Source organism: Elephantulus edwardii, unplaced genomic scaffold, assembly GCF_000299155.1.
Source record: "Elephantulus edwardii isolate Elephantulus edwardi_28Jun2011 unplaced genomic scaffold, EleEdw1.0 scaffold00059, whole genome shotgun sequence".
NCBI lineage: Eukaryota > Metazoa > Chordata > Mammalia > Macroscelidea > Macroscelididae > Elephantulus > Elephantulus edwardii.
In genome coordinates, this window is record NW_006399809.1 from 16290680 (window position 1) to 16305367 (window position 14688).

A 14688-nucleotide genomic window follows, 5' to 3' on the forward strand; every position below is an offset into this window, starting at 1 on the left:
CAAGTATGATATCTTTCTCCAGGGTCTGGCCCCTTCTGATAACATGCCCTAAGTATGTGAGATTAAATCGCATTATTTTCTCCTCCAAGGAGCATGTACCTCTTCTGAGACAGATGGTTTTGTTCTTTTAGTGGCCCCTGGTATACTCAATATTCTATTGTTGATGTTATTCCTTGTTGAGTCAGAACCGACTCCTTGCTGACTTTCCAGTGGGTTTTCAGAGGGTCTGAACTGCACCAGAGGAGACTGTCCATCTCCCACAGAGCAGCCGATGGATTAGAAGCACTTGCCTTTAGGTTGGTAGCACTACTTCTTATCACAAGGCCACCAGAGCACCTTCAGTACTGTGTTAATTTTGTTAAAATGACAGAAAAACTACAACCCAAAATACCCAGAATTTTTTTCAGGTATTGTAGGAGAGCTGAGATTTCAGTCCTCAGTCATTCACTATGGACCAGAAGTATCTCCTGGGGGTTTCAATTTTCCAAAGCTCCAGGTGCTAAGCAAGCAACACATTGCTTTATCAGGGATCTTGCCCACATAGAAGGCCTCTTGGTGGGACTCCAGGGTTTCTCTGTGTGAGAATAAATCTAGATCAATGCAGCCCATACTGATGTACTCATGGTGAATCATTTAGTGATTCTTTTTTGCCGTTATCCTGTTTATGCATTCACTGCCCTTCACGCTGATTGCATCTGCCAGGTGAGAGGGCTACCTAAGTTCTAAGCAGCCCACGTGGTGCAGTGGTTAAGTGCTGGACTACTAATAGAGAGGTTGGTGGACTGAACCCATCTTTGTGGATGAGTTGCTCCTGTAATGATGACAACCTTAGAAATCCTGTAGGGGCCGTTCCTGCTCTGTCAGACAGGGGTCGCTCTAAGTGAGAATTGACCAGGTGGCAAACAACTCCCTGCCCTCTCCTCTGGTGAGATGAGACCAGTGGGGCAGCCCAAGAAGGAGAGTGCATTTTGGAGGAGAAGACTCTCTGCTCATATGTTCCCATCACATGTTCGTGATTATTGAAGTTACTGTCTGTGTTCTGCCTGGTTCTCAGTTAATTGACAGTCCCCAGTCATGTTGGGTGGAGTTCTGCCAGCATGCAGGCTGGCGTTTTCCCGGGCATGGCTGGCTTGAAGCACAGCTGCATGGACAACAGGGGTGAAGACTGGAGGAAGAAGGACCTGCCTTTCCTCAGCAGGACTGCGATGCTGTGGGCATGTGGGGGAGGTTTAGGTGGAGGAGCCCTGTGAGTGTGGAGGGATTAACCACACTCAGGCATTCGGTTTGGACTTTAAGGACCCACACATTAAGCCTAGATTTGGATTCTCAGATTGACTGCAGGGTGCTAGATGCCCTGTGTCCTACCACAGTCCCTCTCCTTATTTATGTGTAGGGAGCACTAGAGTCATGGTTTTTAAAGGAACTTCCTTCCAAAAGTTCAGGGCTTTTAAAACAATTTTGTGAAGTGTCAATACAATATTAGAAATAACATGGTCAGACCCCAGCCATATTAACTAGCCATGTGTCATTATTAGTGTAATTTTGTCTCACTCTGACTTCACATCTGTCAATTTTACTAAGTCAGTTGAGATATTATGTGGAAGAGCATTGTTCAAGTATTCACATAGTCCTCACAACTGTTAGTTAGTGCTGTTGAGTATGACCCATAGAGACGCTATGAATGACTAATCTGAACCCTGATCTATCCTGCACCATCCTCCCAATCTCTGACACACTTGAGCCCATTGCTGCAGTCACTGTGTAATCCATCTGGTTGAGGCTCTTCCTCTCCTTTGCTGACGCTCCACTTTTCTAAGCATGATGCCCTGTCTATGAAGAACCTTTCTAAAACCATGCCAAAATGATATGAAATGAAGATTTATTATCTATGCTTTTAAGAACTCTGCGCTTTCTCAGAGACATACCTGTTTTGTTTTTGTTTTGTTTTGTTTTGTTTTGTTGAGGGGTGCAGTCCATAAGTCCATTCAGCACTCCTCTCCAACACCACAACTGAAAGGCATCAATTCCTCTGTCATCCTTATCCGTTATCTAGCTTTCAGATGCATGGTAACTGGCGGAAAGACCATGGCCTGAATCAGGTGCACCTTAGTCCTCAAACTGACATCCTTGCTCCCTAGTAATCTGAAGAGCTACTTTACTACACATTTTTCCAATACAATATATCTCCTGAATGCTGGTATACATAGGATTGTGATTTGGGATACAAGTAAGAGGAAATTGTTGATAGTTTCCCTCTGAAGGCCAGCCATGAGTCACCATAGGTACTACTATTATTTTCCTTGAGGAAACTGCACAGCCTAGTCATGCAGCTGGCAGGACTGGCACCAGGACTGGGCCACTGGGAAGTTGATGGAGGAGCTCACTGTGACCTCGCGTTCAGCAGGATGAAACATTTCCTGACCTCGCACCATCTTCATGATTGCTGGCATACTTCAGTCTGTGGCTGGCAGCTGCTTTGTCAATCCATTTCTTTTCTTAACAGCAGAGAAATTAGAGTGACTTTGAGAAGTGAACATAATTATTTTGACTTGTTTACTTTGGGCATGTCCTCAGGAAAGACCAAACTCTAGAAAAGACACCATGCTTGGTAATTAGATGGCTAGTGCAAATGAGGGGAACCAGAATGGGAGTGTCAGTAGATGGGATGAAAGTGATGTGAACCTGGTGATGGAGAAAGAAAACCTGCCATTTTCTCTCCTAATGGAAATGTTATCTTCTCTGGGATATCGTGGACTAGACTCCAACTCCCCTTCTGAGCTCCCCTCTGTCTTAGTAATGCACTACATGCTCTCTGTTCATTTGTGGACCTATCAGTCAAGATTGTGAGCTGCTTGAAGGGAGAAACTAAATTTCCTCTGTGACCTAGAGGTTGAATCTGGTGAGGAACCTGCAGAGCTTGGACCCTTGCATCTGTGCATCCAAGTGGAGTTTGAATGCTGGACTCTGAGTGCCTGTGTGGAAATTGGATGCTGAGTGCCTGGGTATCCATGGCATTTTCTCTTATTCCTCTCTTCTCTCTCAGTTCTTCCGGCAACTGGATTTCCTTCTCATCTTCCCAAGAAAATCCCTTTTGAGAGACTTTCAAGGTCAGTCTAGCCTATAGCCGGTCTGTAGTCCTCAGAGGACTGGATGACTTTGGGATGAATCATGCACCTTCCCTTTGAGACTTTCTCATTCCGATTTGTGCAACAGGAAGTTGATAGTGTTTCGCGCTGGGGACTGTGCCAGAGCTGTGAATAGAGGAGTGGAGAAGGGCTCCATCTCCAGGGACAGAAACCCTGAAGGACAGAAACCTCAAGGACTCAGTTCCTGTATTCCAGGGGAGGGGATGGAGAAAGAACGGTCCCTACATGGTGGGACCTAACTAGGACCTAGCTCCTCACTGCTTGTTTACAAAAACAGTGAACCAGTTCCAGTCGAGTATTTTCTGACTCATGACAGCCACATGCATTTCAGAACAGAAACACGCTCCACAGAGCTTTCCATGGTTGTGATTATTTTTAGAGTAGATTGTCAGGCCTCACTTCTTTGGAATCTTATTTCTTTGGTTGCTTTTGCTGTGCACTGTTGAATTAGAACTGACTCATAGCTGACCCTCCTGCAGATTTTCAGAGGCAAAAAATAACACGGGAGGTTTTCCTTCTTCTGCAGAGCAGCTGGTAGATTTGAACTGTGCCTTTGGGTTGAAAGCACTAAATACTTATCACTAAACCACCAGAGACTTTACTTAAAAAAGAAGACATTAAAAAAACAAGAATATGTGGAGAGGATGATCAGATGAAGGGTCTGGGACATTGCATTGTCCAGAAGATCTTGGGAGGTTTTCTAGCGTGGTGGATGGAGCTTTGGGGAGGAATTGGACTGTTCTCCATTTGGATCTCTTGCCCAGACTTGGACCTCAGTTCCTTCATGTGTAAAATGGATAGTATTGTAAAGAGTCAGTGATATTCTGTAAGTGGAAGAATCCAGTACAGTGTCTGGTTCGCTCTGTGGACCTCAATAAACATGAGTTGGAAATGAAGAAAACTACCAGGAGAATCAATCCTCTTTTCTCCCGCTCCTTTCCGTTTAACACATGCCTCAACACCCCACTTGTGCTCCTTTTCCACTTCCTTCTGGTAAGTGGCCTTGCATTTGAAGCACTTGGCACAGTGCCGTTTACCCTGTGCTGCTTGTCACCCATCGTGCGCTTTGAGTCAGTTCCTAGTCATGTCTGAGTGTTGACTGTGTGTTGTAGATAATGATGTCTTGTGCTTTTGGGAGATCTTAAAATTCAGAAGGAAACTAATTAATCCATAAGGTAGCTGTGTAAAAGGAGGGAATCAGATCAACTCCTATTCTCACAGATGTCCTTTGTTAGTTTTAGAGGAGTTGTGTTATAAATCTGGTTCCCAAATGTAGTTGTAAGAATTTATCACAATGAAAGTACCTTGGTAGCTGAAATACCTGACAAGTACATCTCAGCATGATAGCGTTAATACTCCCACCTGCTGCCAACTAGAACTTTTGCTTTTGTCATGATAATCCAGACTGTCTGATTCTTTGATCGAGGTTTTGGGCACCAGTGTAGTCAACATCTGGAAAAATATACTTGTGATTCTGAGATTTCAGTCATCTTGTCACTATAGTGAATTTTATGCTTTCCCCCTTACATGGTGCTTTTAGAATTCCTAATCATAGTTTAAAACTTCAGTCAGACAGGTCTGCAAGCTTTTGCTTAGGCATCAACTTCCCTTATATGTGAACATGGCTATTGTTCATAAAGATGTCACACACATGGTATAAGAGCAGGACAAAGGAGGAAGACTACCTATCCAGCAAAAAGGCTCTGATCAGACAAGTCTTCAAAATAAATGTACTGTCAAGGTAATGGGAAGCCTTTGACTTCTCGAGGTTTTGATGACAGCAAATGATGACATGAGGTACCCTCTTATTGTGAAGTGGAATACATCTCCTCTTTACCCAAATTTATATGGAATTCCCAACCTCTGACACCTGTGAATATCACTTTTTTTTCTTAGATAGGGTTCTTGAAGAGTGTATAAGCTAACAGGAGGACATATTGCATTTTGGTGGTTGTTATGTGCCGTTGAATCACCTGTAACTCATAGTGACCCTATGTACAATAGCCCTAAACTCCTTGCTTTATCCTGTGCCAATCTCACTGTCTCCAACATACCTAGCCTCATTACACCAGTCACTGAATCAATCTACCGCACAGAGGGTCTTCTTCTCCTGAGCTGTCCCTCCACCCTCCTGAGCATGATGTCTTTCTCCAAGAACTGGTCCCTCTTCGCAACGTGTCCGAAGTATGTATTATGATAGGTAGTAATTTAATCTGAGCTATGCCCTATAAAAACAGAACAAGTGACTCAGACATACAGATAGGGGAAGGAAGCACATACAAAGATGAAGCCACTTATCAAGCAATGCCTGGGGTTACCAGGAGCTGGGAGAGATGAGAAAAAGTGCTCCCCTAGAGTCTTCAGAGAGAACGTGGCTGTATGATATCCTAAATTTGGAGCCCTAGCCTCCAGAATCATAAAAAATTCCATTACTTAAAGCTGCACACTTTGTTGTGTTTTGTTATGTCAGAGCCAGGAGAGGAATGCCTCTCTAAGTAATATAACAAAAGATTTTTCCCTTACAATTAAGGTCTGCCATTGTACCTTAACATATTACAACACTAATTGTGCTGCATGGAAATGGTCCATTTCTGAGTCTGTTCTTAATGAGGATCGGATCCCTCATAGCAGGAACCCTGTATTACTATCCTTTCCATTCATAACATCTAGTCCTGAATTTAGGAGATGGGCTATTGATTAGCTGATGTGTTAAACATATTGGATAATTGAAAGAAATGGATCATACCAGCCACATTCAAAATTTCCTTGAAGAAGCAAACTTATTTCTAGGTCTGTAAGTCTTGATTGATTGTAACCTGAGTCAAGGCAATCATATCTGGAGCTGGTTGTCAATGGAAACCGAGAGGGTGGGAGCCTCAGAGGCAACACTAATGCCCTTTCAAGGCCTGCAGGACAGAAGAGGTGGCTGAGGAATGGCCTGTCTGGTCCATGCCACAGGTGTATTGCTACCATAGCACAATGTGGAGGAAGAGGCATGGGAAGAGGAAAGCTTATTGATCTTTGTGTATTTTTCTCATTTTAACACAATAGATTAGTTAGTAATCAACTTTCCTTTTATGGTGAACATGTCTAAGGTTTTTATAAAGTAGAAATATGTAAGATGATACAAGTACAAATACACAAGATGATGTAATTAGGGCAAGGGAACAAGAATCAATCTCTGGCAGGAAGACCTAGTTCTGACATAAGTTTTAAAGATTGTTTGAGTTTAATCAACTTGAATCTCTCTACTTTGTATCTAACTGATACAAGATAGTGACAGAAAGGAAACTTTAGACCTGGTAGGCTGAAGAGGACTTCCTGTGATCATGGGAAAGTCACCAGATGGAACTGCTGTCAGCTTCTTGGAGGCTCAGCAGCTCTGTCAGCCTCACTAGCGTGGGGCCTCCTTGTTAGGCCATTAGGAAGCATATGCAAATAAGATTGACAAATAATCTGTCTGGAACGGTTTAGGCAAAGAAGGCCAGGCAGTTGAAAAATTGACCTTTCAAAGTTTCTATGGTTTTGTGGCTATATGGGAATTCTATCTCTTAAAGAACATTTGGCATAGAGGAAGGAAATGGGGAAATGAAGACATCTATCCTTGTGGTTCATGAAGACCATGAACGTGGAACTGTGAACATTTTCATTGTTGCTGTGAGGTGCTGCCAACTACAATTCATAGTAATGCTATGAACAAAAGATCAGAACCCTACCCTATCCTATACCATTCTTATCGTCTCTGATGTCCCCGAGCCCATTGTTACAGTCACTGTGTCAATCCATCTTGTTGAGGGTCTTCCTCTTTTTCACTGACCCTTTATGCCTCCACATATGATGTCCCTTTTAAAGACTGGCTTCTCCAAACAACATCCTCAAAATATATGAGACAAAGTTTCACTATCTTTGCCTTTAAGGAACACCTTGGTTGAATATTCTCCAAGACGTATTAGTTCTTAGGAAGCCACTGACTGGGAAAAAGTATTCGGTAATATCATATCAGATAAGGGACTTATATCCAGAATTTATGAAATACTTGAGCACCACAACAAGATAAAGGTAAATAATCCAATAGAAAAATGGGCACAGGATATGAACAGGCACTTCACCGAAGACGACATTCAGATGGCTAACAAACACATGAAGAAATGCTCAAAATCCCTAGCCCTAAGAGAGATGCAAATTAAAACAACTATGAGATATCATTTCACCCCAGTCAAAATAGCAAAATTTAACAGAACAGCAAGCAACAAATGCTGGCGAGGTTGTGGAGAAACTGGAACCCTGATTCACTGTTGGTGGGAGTGTAAAATGGTGCAACCCCTGTGGAAAGCAGTATGGCGCTTTCTCAAAATGTTGCAAATAGAGATACCATTTGACCCAGCAATTCCACTACTGGGAATATACCCTGAAGAGACCATAGCTGACATCCAAGCAGATATATGCACACCCATGTTTATTGCAGCTTTGTTCACAAAAGCAAGGAGTTGGAAACAACCTAAGTGCCCATCAACAAACGAATGGCTAGAGAAGCTGTGGTATATTCGCACAATGGAATACTATGCTGCATTAAAAAACAAGGAACTCATGCAATATTATTCAAAATGGTTGACTCTGGAGAACATTATGCTGAGTGAAATATCCCAGTCACAAAAGGACAAATATTACATGATGCCACTGTTGTAGAATGGGACTGTCCTTGGGGTTGGGGACAGACTGAGTAAGATGGGTTCAATAATGTATACTGCACTGAAACAGAGGAGGGAGAAAACTGTTTAAAAGAGATATATAACTAGGTATTTCTGTCATCACAGGAGACTAGAGCGAGGGCTACATGGTGGAGGGGACCTGGGGGAGGGTTTGTAAAACAATGAAAGAATCTTTTCTTTTACTTTTCCATAATTTTTGGACTCATGTACTTATAACTTGTTAGTCAAATTTGTGTCTTCTAGGTTGCAACACCCCCATGATACATCTTCAAGGATATGAACATGTACGGCCAAGCACAATCAATAAGAGTGCATCTAAATCCCAAAATCAATCTCCATAATAGTCTATGTGTTTCCTACTGCCAAAGGGGCCCTTTAGAGTAGTGAGAGAAGATCTTCACCCTGAAACCCACAGCGTCCCTTTTCAGCAGGAAGTAGCTAAGAGAATACACCATCCCCTTTTCCTTATGACTCAGGGCGAAGTCTCTCTCAGGGAGGAGTGATAGGGAATGGCAAAGGACACACTGACAAAGAAGATTAATCAGAACTGGCTTTGACAAGCACTGTGGCATTTGGACAAGAACAAACTGGGAGGAGGGTAGAGAGAATAGTGCAACAATGAATGAATGGAAACCCAAAATCTCTGTAAATGTTTATGAAAATTAATAAAATATAGAAAAAAAAAGAAAGAGATCAGAAAAAAAAACAAAAACAAACAAACAAAAAAATTTAGTCTTCTCTGAAGCAAGGAGCCAGTAATCTTAAGACACAAAAGTCAGTAAATGAATTATTTTTTACTTTATGAAAGACGAACATGGACTATCTTATATTGATCCCTAGAAAATGATTGGAGAATGTTTCTTATTTAGAAGATTGAAATGTGAATTTCCATATTTATCTCTAAAGCTGCTGTTACAGTATTTCTTAATTTAACCATGGTGGATGGAGACGAGATTGAAAATGTCAACAACTTCATCTTTCTTGGAACCACAATTAACACTGTTGGTACCAGCCATCAGGAAATCAGGAGACGTATTGCATTGGGAAAGTCTGCAATTAGAGACCTCTCCAAATTATTGAGGAGCAATGATGTCAGCTTGAGGACTAAGGTGCATCTGATTGAGGTCATGGTCTTTCTGATCACTTGCTTGCTATGCATCTGAGAGCTGTACAATGAATAGGGATGACAGAAGAAGAATTTTGATGCCTTTGAGCTGTGGTGTTGAAGAATATCACTGAACATCCCTTGGATAACCAAAATAACTAATAAATATGTTTGGGAGTGGGTGCAGCCAGAGTGCTCTTTGGAGGCAAAGATGATGAAGCTTCATCTCATATGCTTTGGGCTTGTTGCTAGGAGGTATTATTCTTTGGAGAGGAACATGATGCTAGGAATGATGGTGGCTTGTTGAAGGAGAAGAAGACCCTCAATCAGGTGGATTGCTATGGTGACTGCCACAGTGGGCTCTGGTGTGTCAGGAAGTGTGAAGATGGCACAGGATAGGACGGATGATCTGTTGTTCATTGGGTTTCTATGAGTCAAACTCGACTTGATGCCACCTAACAACAACAACATTGAACACATATTAACTACTTACCTACTTGCAGCCATTGTTTTTGGATTTTTTGGGGCCGAGAGGTTGGGTTTTTTATTTTATATTGGTTTGCTTACAAAGTTCATATACCTTGTTTCGTGCTATTCTTCATTGACATTGTGTTTCATACAATAATTCCCATGCATTGTGTTTTATAAACTTAATCACCATTGGATTACTCTGTCTTTTCAGGTCCCCCTCAGGTCCTTCCCATCTTCTTCTCACCCTCTTTCTGCTCACCAAACGTGTAGCCTCCTAGCAGCTGTTGTTGGAAGACTTTGGAAAACTTCCATGAATTAAACAGACACAGCCTCTGCCCTTGTGGGGCTTACAGTGTAGTGAGATTGGGTCTGTTATTGATCTGGGTAAGGATAATTTAATTTAATACTTATTATAAAGTATATATTTAAGCATAAAGAAAAGGACGGGAAGTAATAACGTAGATGCCTGTGTCCATATTGATAATAGGCTTCGAAACAGCTAATTAAAAAAAAATAATTAGTCCTTTTTTAAAAAAAAATTGTGTTTCACACATTTCCTTCATTGGCATTGAGTGTCATACAATCATTCCCATGTTGTTGTTGCTATTGTTGTTATGTGCCGTCGAGTCGTTTGCGACTCATAGCGACCCTATGTACAACAGCCCTAAACCGTGCTCTATCCTGTGCCAATCTCATTGCCTCTGACACACCCATCCCGATTACCCCAGTCACTGAATCAACCCACCTCATAGAGGGTGTTCCCCTCCTGCGTTGTCCCTCTACTCTACCCAGCATGATTTCCCTCTCTAAAGACCTGTCTCTTCTTACAACATGTCCAAAGTATGTCAGGCGAAGGCCCAGAATCCTTGCCTCCAAGGAGCAGCCTGGTTTAACCCTCTCCAGGATGAATCTTTTTGTTTTCTTGGCAGTCCATGGTACATTCAATACTCTTCTCCAGCACCACAGCTCAAAGGCGTCAATTCTCCTTCTATCCTCCCTAGTCATTGTCCAACTCTCTGATGCATGTGTTTTATAAAATTATTCCCCACTGAACTATGCTCACTACTACCCTGTCTTTTCAGGTCCCTGCTGAATCTTTCCCACATTTTTTACCCCTTCCCTCCACCACCAGTTTGTGCAGCCTTGTGATTTCCCTGGCCCATCCTCACCCGTCTGCTCCCAGCCCTCCCCTCCCCTGGATCCCATAGACATTTTACTAAGAAATGAAGATTAGACATTATATAAATGACAGTTAACAACCTGGGACAAGATATGCATTACAAAATAAATTGAGAGAGGGAGGAAAATTGAGTATTAAAGAATGCATGAAAACCGAAGTTTTCCATAAACTTTCACTAACAGCACAATGAGAAAAACACCAGCAAAATATGAAGAGTTCATTTTTCTTGTTTCTACTTATAGGCAGATGGAGCTCCGGTTGCCTAGCAGTAAAGAGTTGTGCTGCCAACCTAAAGGCACTTAGTTCAAATCCAGAAGTTGCTCTGTGGGACAGATGGGTAATCTCCTCCTGTGTGATTTATAGTCTCTGAAAACTTACTGCAGGTTCAGCTGTGAATCTATTCTGACTCTATGGCACACACCACCAACAATAACAACAACAATTATTTATGGGCAGAGTAGAACATTTGAAGGGCAAAAAAAAGGGCACTAAAAAGCCCCCAGATTACTCTCAAAGGTTCTGTGATGAAAACTACCAGGGCCAAAGGAGCCTCTGTGTTCACAGGAGCTGGAATAAGCTTGCACTGGCTGGTCTGGGGAAATCAAATTACCTGTAATCACAGTAGTGGAATGTAATCACTGTTACCATTTTGGTGCATTTTTCTTTCTTGAGTCCATTATTTTTACATAATTGTGACTATCTTATATCTTTCTTTCTGGTTTAACTCTCCCCCCTCCCCCACCCCCTGCTTACCACATAACTGATTTTAACTTGTTATGTGCCGTCGAGTCGTTTGCGACTCATAGCGACCCTATGTACAACAGCCCTAAACCCTGCTCTATCCTGTGCCAATCTCATTGCCTCTGACACACCCATCCTGATTACCCCAGTCACTGAATCAACCCACCTCATAGAGGGTCTTCCCTTCCTGCGCTGTCCCTCTACTCTCCCCAGCATGATTTCCCTCTCTTGTTTTGTGACATATTTTTCAAAACACTGAGATCTTGATCATGGTTGCGAACAGCAGAAGCTGCATTAAAGACATAAAAATGTCCTGTGCGTAGCTGTGTGTGTAGTTGTGTGGGTGCATGTTTGTTGGTGACAGGGAATATGTTTGCTGTCCTGTTTGTGTTGAATCACTCACTATTTGGAAGAAAGCCCTGGATGAGTGTAAGCTGCCTGTGATCAACAGATGGAGAAGATTCACTGTCTTATAAGCCATTGCAGCAAATAGTTGGACCCATATGTGTCAGAAATCCCAGTTTGGGTGGCCTGTCTATTCTCATTGGTTCTTGCATTCTTGGTGCTCTTGATAATTCTCTTGCCAAGGTTGCTACGGAGCTACCAGCTCCAGGGATTTGAGAGTTACAGTAGGAGAAGCAGACTCTAGGAATCTATTCTTTGTTGCTAGAGAACTTAGAATGAGATACATGTGTATGATGCTTATCACAGGACCTGGTCCATGGTGGTCTAACACATGTTAGCCCCTTTAGAAGCCCTATTCCTTTCCCCATGTCTGAGTGTAAATGAATCCTGACTGCCTATAAAAAGTCATCCATTGCTTTCTACAAAGATGGTGCCAAAAGCTAAGAAGGAAGCCCCTGTCCCTCCCAAAACTGAAGCCAAAGCAAGGGCATTAAAGGCCAAGAAGGCAGTCCTGAAGGGCATCCACAGCAAAAAAAAAAAAAAAAAGAAGATCCGCACGTCACACACCTTCTGGTGGCCTAAGACACTGAGACTCTGAAGGCAGCCCAAATACCCTTGGAAGAGGTCCTCCAGGAGAAACAAGCTTGACCACTATGCCATCATCAAATTTCCCTTGACCACTGAGTCAGCCATGAAGAAGATAGAAGATAACAACACACTTGTGTTCATTGTGGATGTCAAGGCCAACAAGCACCAAATTAAACAAGCTGTAAAGAAGCTCTATGACATTGATGTGGCTAAGGACAACACTTTGATTAGGCCTGATGGAGAGAAGAAGGCCTATGTTTGACTTGCTCCTGACTATGATGCTTTGGATGTTACCAACAAAATTGGGATCATCTAAACGGAGTCCAGCGGGCTAATTCTAAATATAAATTTTTCTCACTATAAAAAAAAAGTTCTCCATTGAGGATCTCTAGATGTTTGAGTGATAACCATGGATGCTCTGTATTGATTTTAGTCCTCTTTCCCAGATTCTGATTGTGCATTTTTTCGTGTGACAACTTTTTGCTTGCCTACGAAAGATTGTTCATTGCATTTCTCCCCCTTTTAAGTTGACTCCTTCCCTTTAACATATTGTCATTTTCATATTTCTATGTATTAGTTTTCTAGCTTCAAAAAGAAAAAGATTATAGACAAAAGATGATACAATTTTTGATGATTCATTATATTTTTGGTTTGCCTGCTAAACCATAGATATAACATACTATTAAAATAGTTTAGAGTCTAAGGATAAATACTGCATAAGACCACTGTTGTAAAACTAGAAGGATAACTAATAAGATGTGTATAAATATTTAAAAGGGGAAGGGATAAAAGGGAAGGAAATGGGAAAAAGGGAAGCATGGAAATTACTAGGATTGCAGAGTTTACTAGACAGATTGCAGTGTGAGGAATGGGAAGGATTTAATGGGGACTTGAAGAGATGGTATAATAGTAGACACAGATCAATGGTAGTTCACTGTGTAAAATACAGTGGATATAATGGTTCTACGAAGCATGGTGTGGATGGAAGGTTGTGTAGAACTCAATGTACATGAATGAGAAAAAAATCATTTAGAGCCTCAAACCTTCTGTAAGTGACAACACCAGCAATAGACAACATGAAAAAAGAATTATTCTTTCTCCTCATTGTCGTGGATGAGCTTGGGTTTGAGGTTAAAAAAAAAATCACAACTTTTGTGTGAGGGCAGATATTTTTTTACCCTAGCTCTTGGGCACACAGGTGTAAACCTCGTCCTTACTTGGTGAAATGGAGGTGAAACTGGTCCAGGCCAAGTAGAGTTCAAAGGATCTTTGTCTCCCAAATCCTCTTTTCGGTTCTAAATTCTTTCCTCAGTCCCCACTTGAAGTCTGGTATGGTCATTGGAAGAGGTGAGGAGATGATGTGTATTTTCTCCCTCCTGACTGCCGAAATCCTTGTTTATGCCCCTCCTCCTCCTGCCTCTCCCTGCATTTGCCAGCTACGTGGAGGGTCCAGTGGAAGATTTGGAGCCCTAGGGCCTTGTGGAACCTCCGGAGGAAAGGAGCCAGGGCCTCCATAGAACTCTAGAGGACAAAACTCTCTGCCATGCAAGAACAAACTGGAGACTTTGGGGTTACTTGTTACAGGTTTAGTTACTTGAACCAATATAGAATTTGATCTTTTGTGTCTGATGGTCTAGTTGTAAGAAGCTGTGCTGCAATCCTGAAGGCATGCAGTTTGAATCCACCAGTTGCTCCTTGGGAAAAGGATAGGCAGTCTCCTCCCATGCAATTAACTGCTTCTGAAAACTCACTGGAGGGTCAGCTATGGGTTGGTTCTGACTTGACGGTACACAACAACAATAACAACAGCTATTAGTAGGGATTTTTCCCTTCCTCTTGGTTCTCAGGAAGCACAGGACAGATCATCAGAATCTTCTCAAACAAGTCTAGTGTGAGGTGAGAAGAGTTGACACGCATATCTAAGCTGGGCTCTTGAAAGAAGTTTGGGAATCAAGTAGGGAAACCAAATACATCGCCAATGGCATGGGCAGAGTCCTCTGGACACAAGGACATTTCATTAATCACAATCAACTGGATACCTGGCAACAATGAAATGACACATTTGTCAGGAAAGTTGAACAGATATAAGTGGGGAAGAGTAGAGCATTCTGAATGTAACTTTTTCTGAAAAAGAAAGCATTATTTCCTCGGAAAGTTCATGTTTTGGTAACTTGTCTACACACGTTATTATGTTGCTGTTCATGTACTGTTGAGTTCAAACTGGTTCATAGCTGATCCTCCATTAGGTTTTCAGAGGCTATAAATGCTACAGGAGGAGGTTGTCCATCCTTCTCCTGCAGAGCAGCTAATGGATTCAAACTGCCTGCCTTTGGGCTGGCAGCA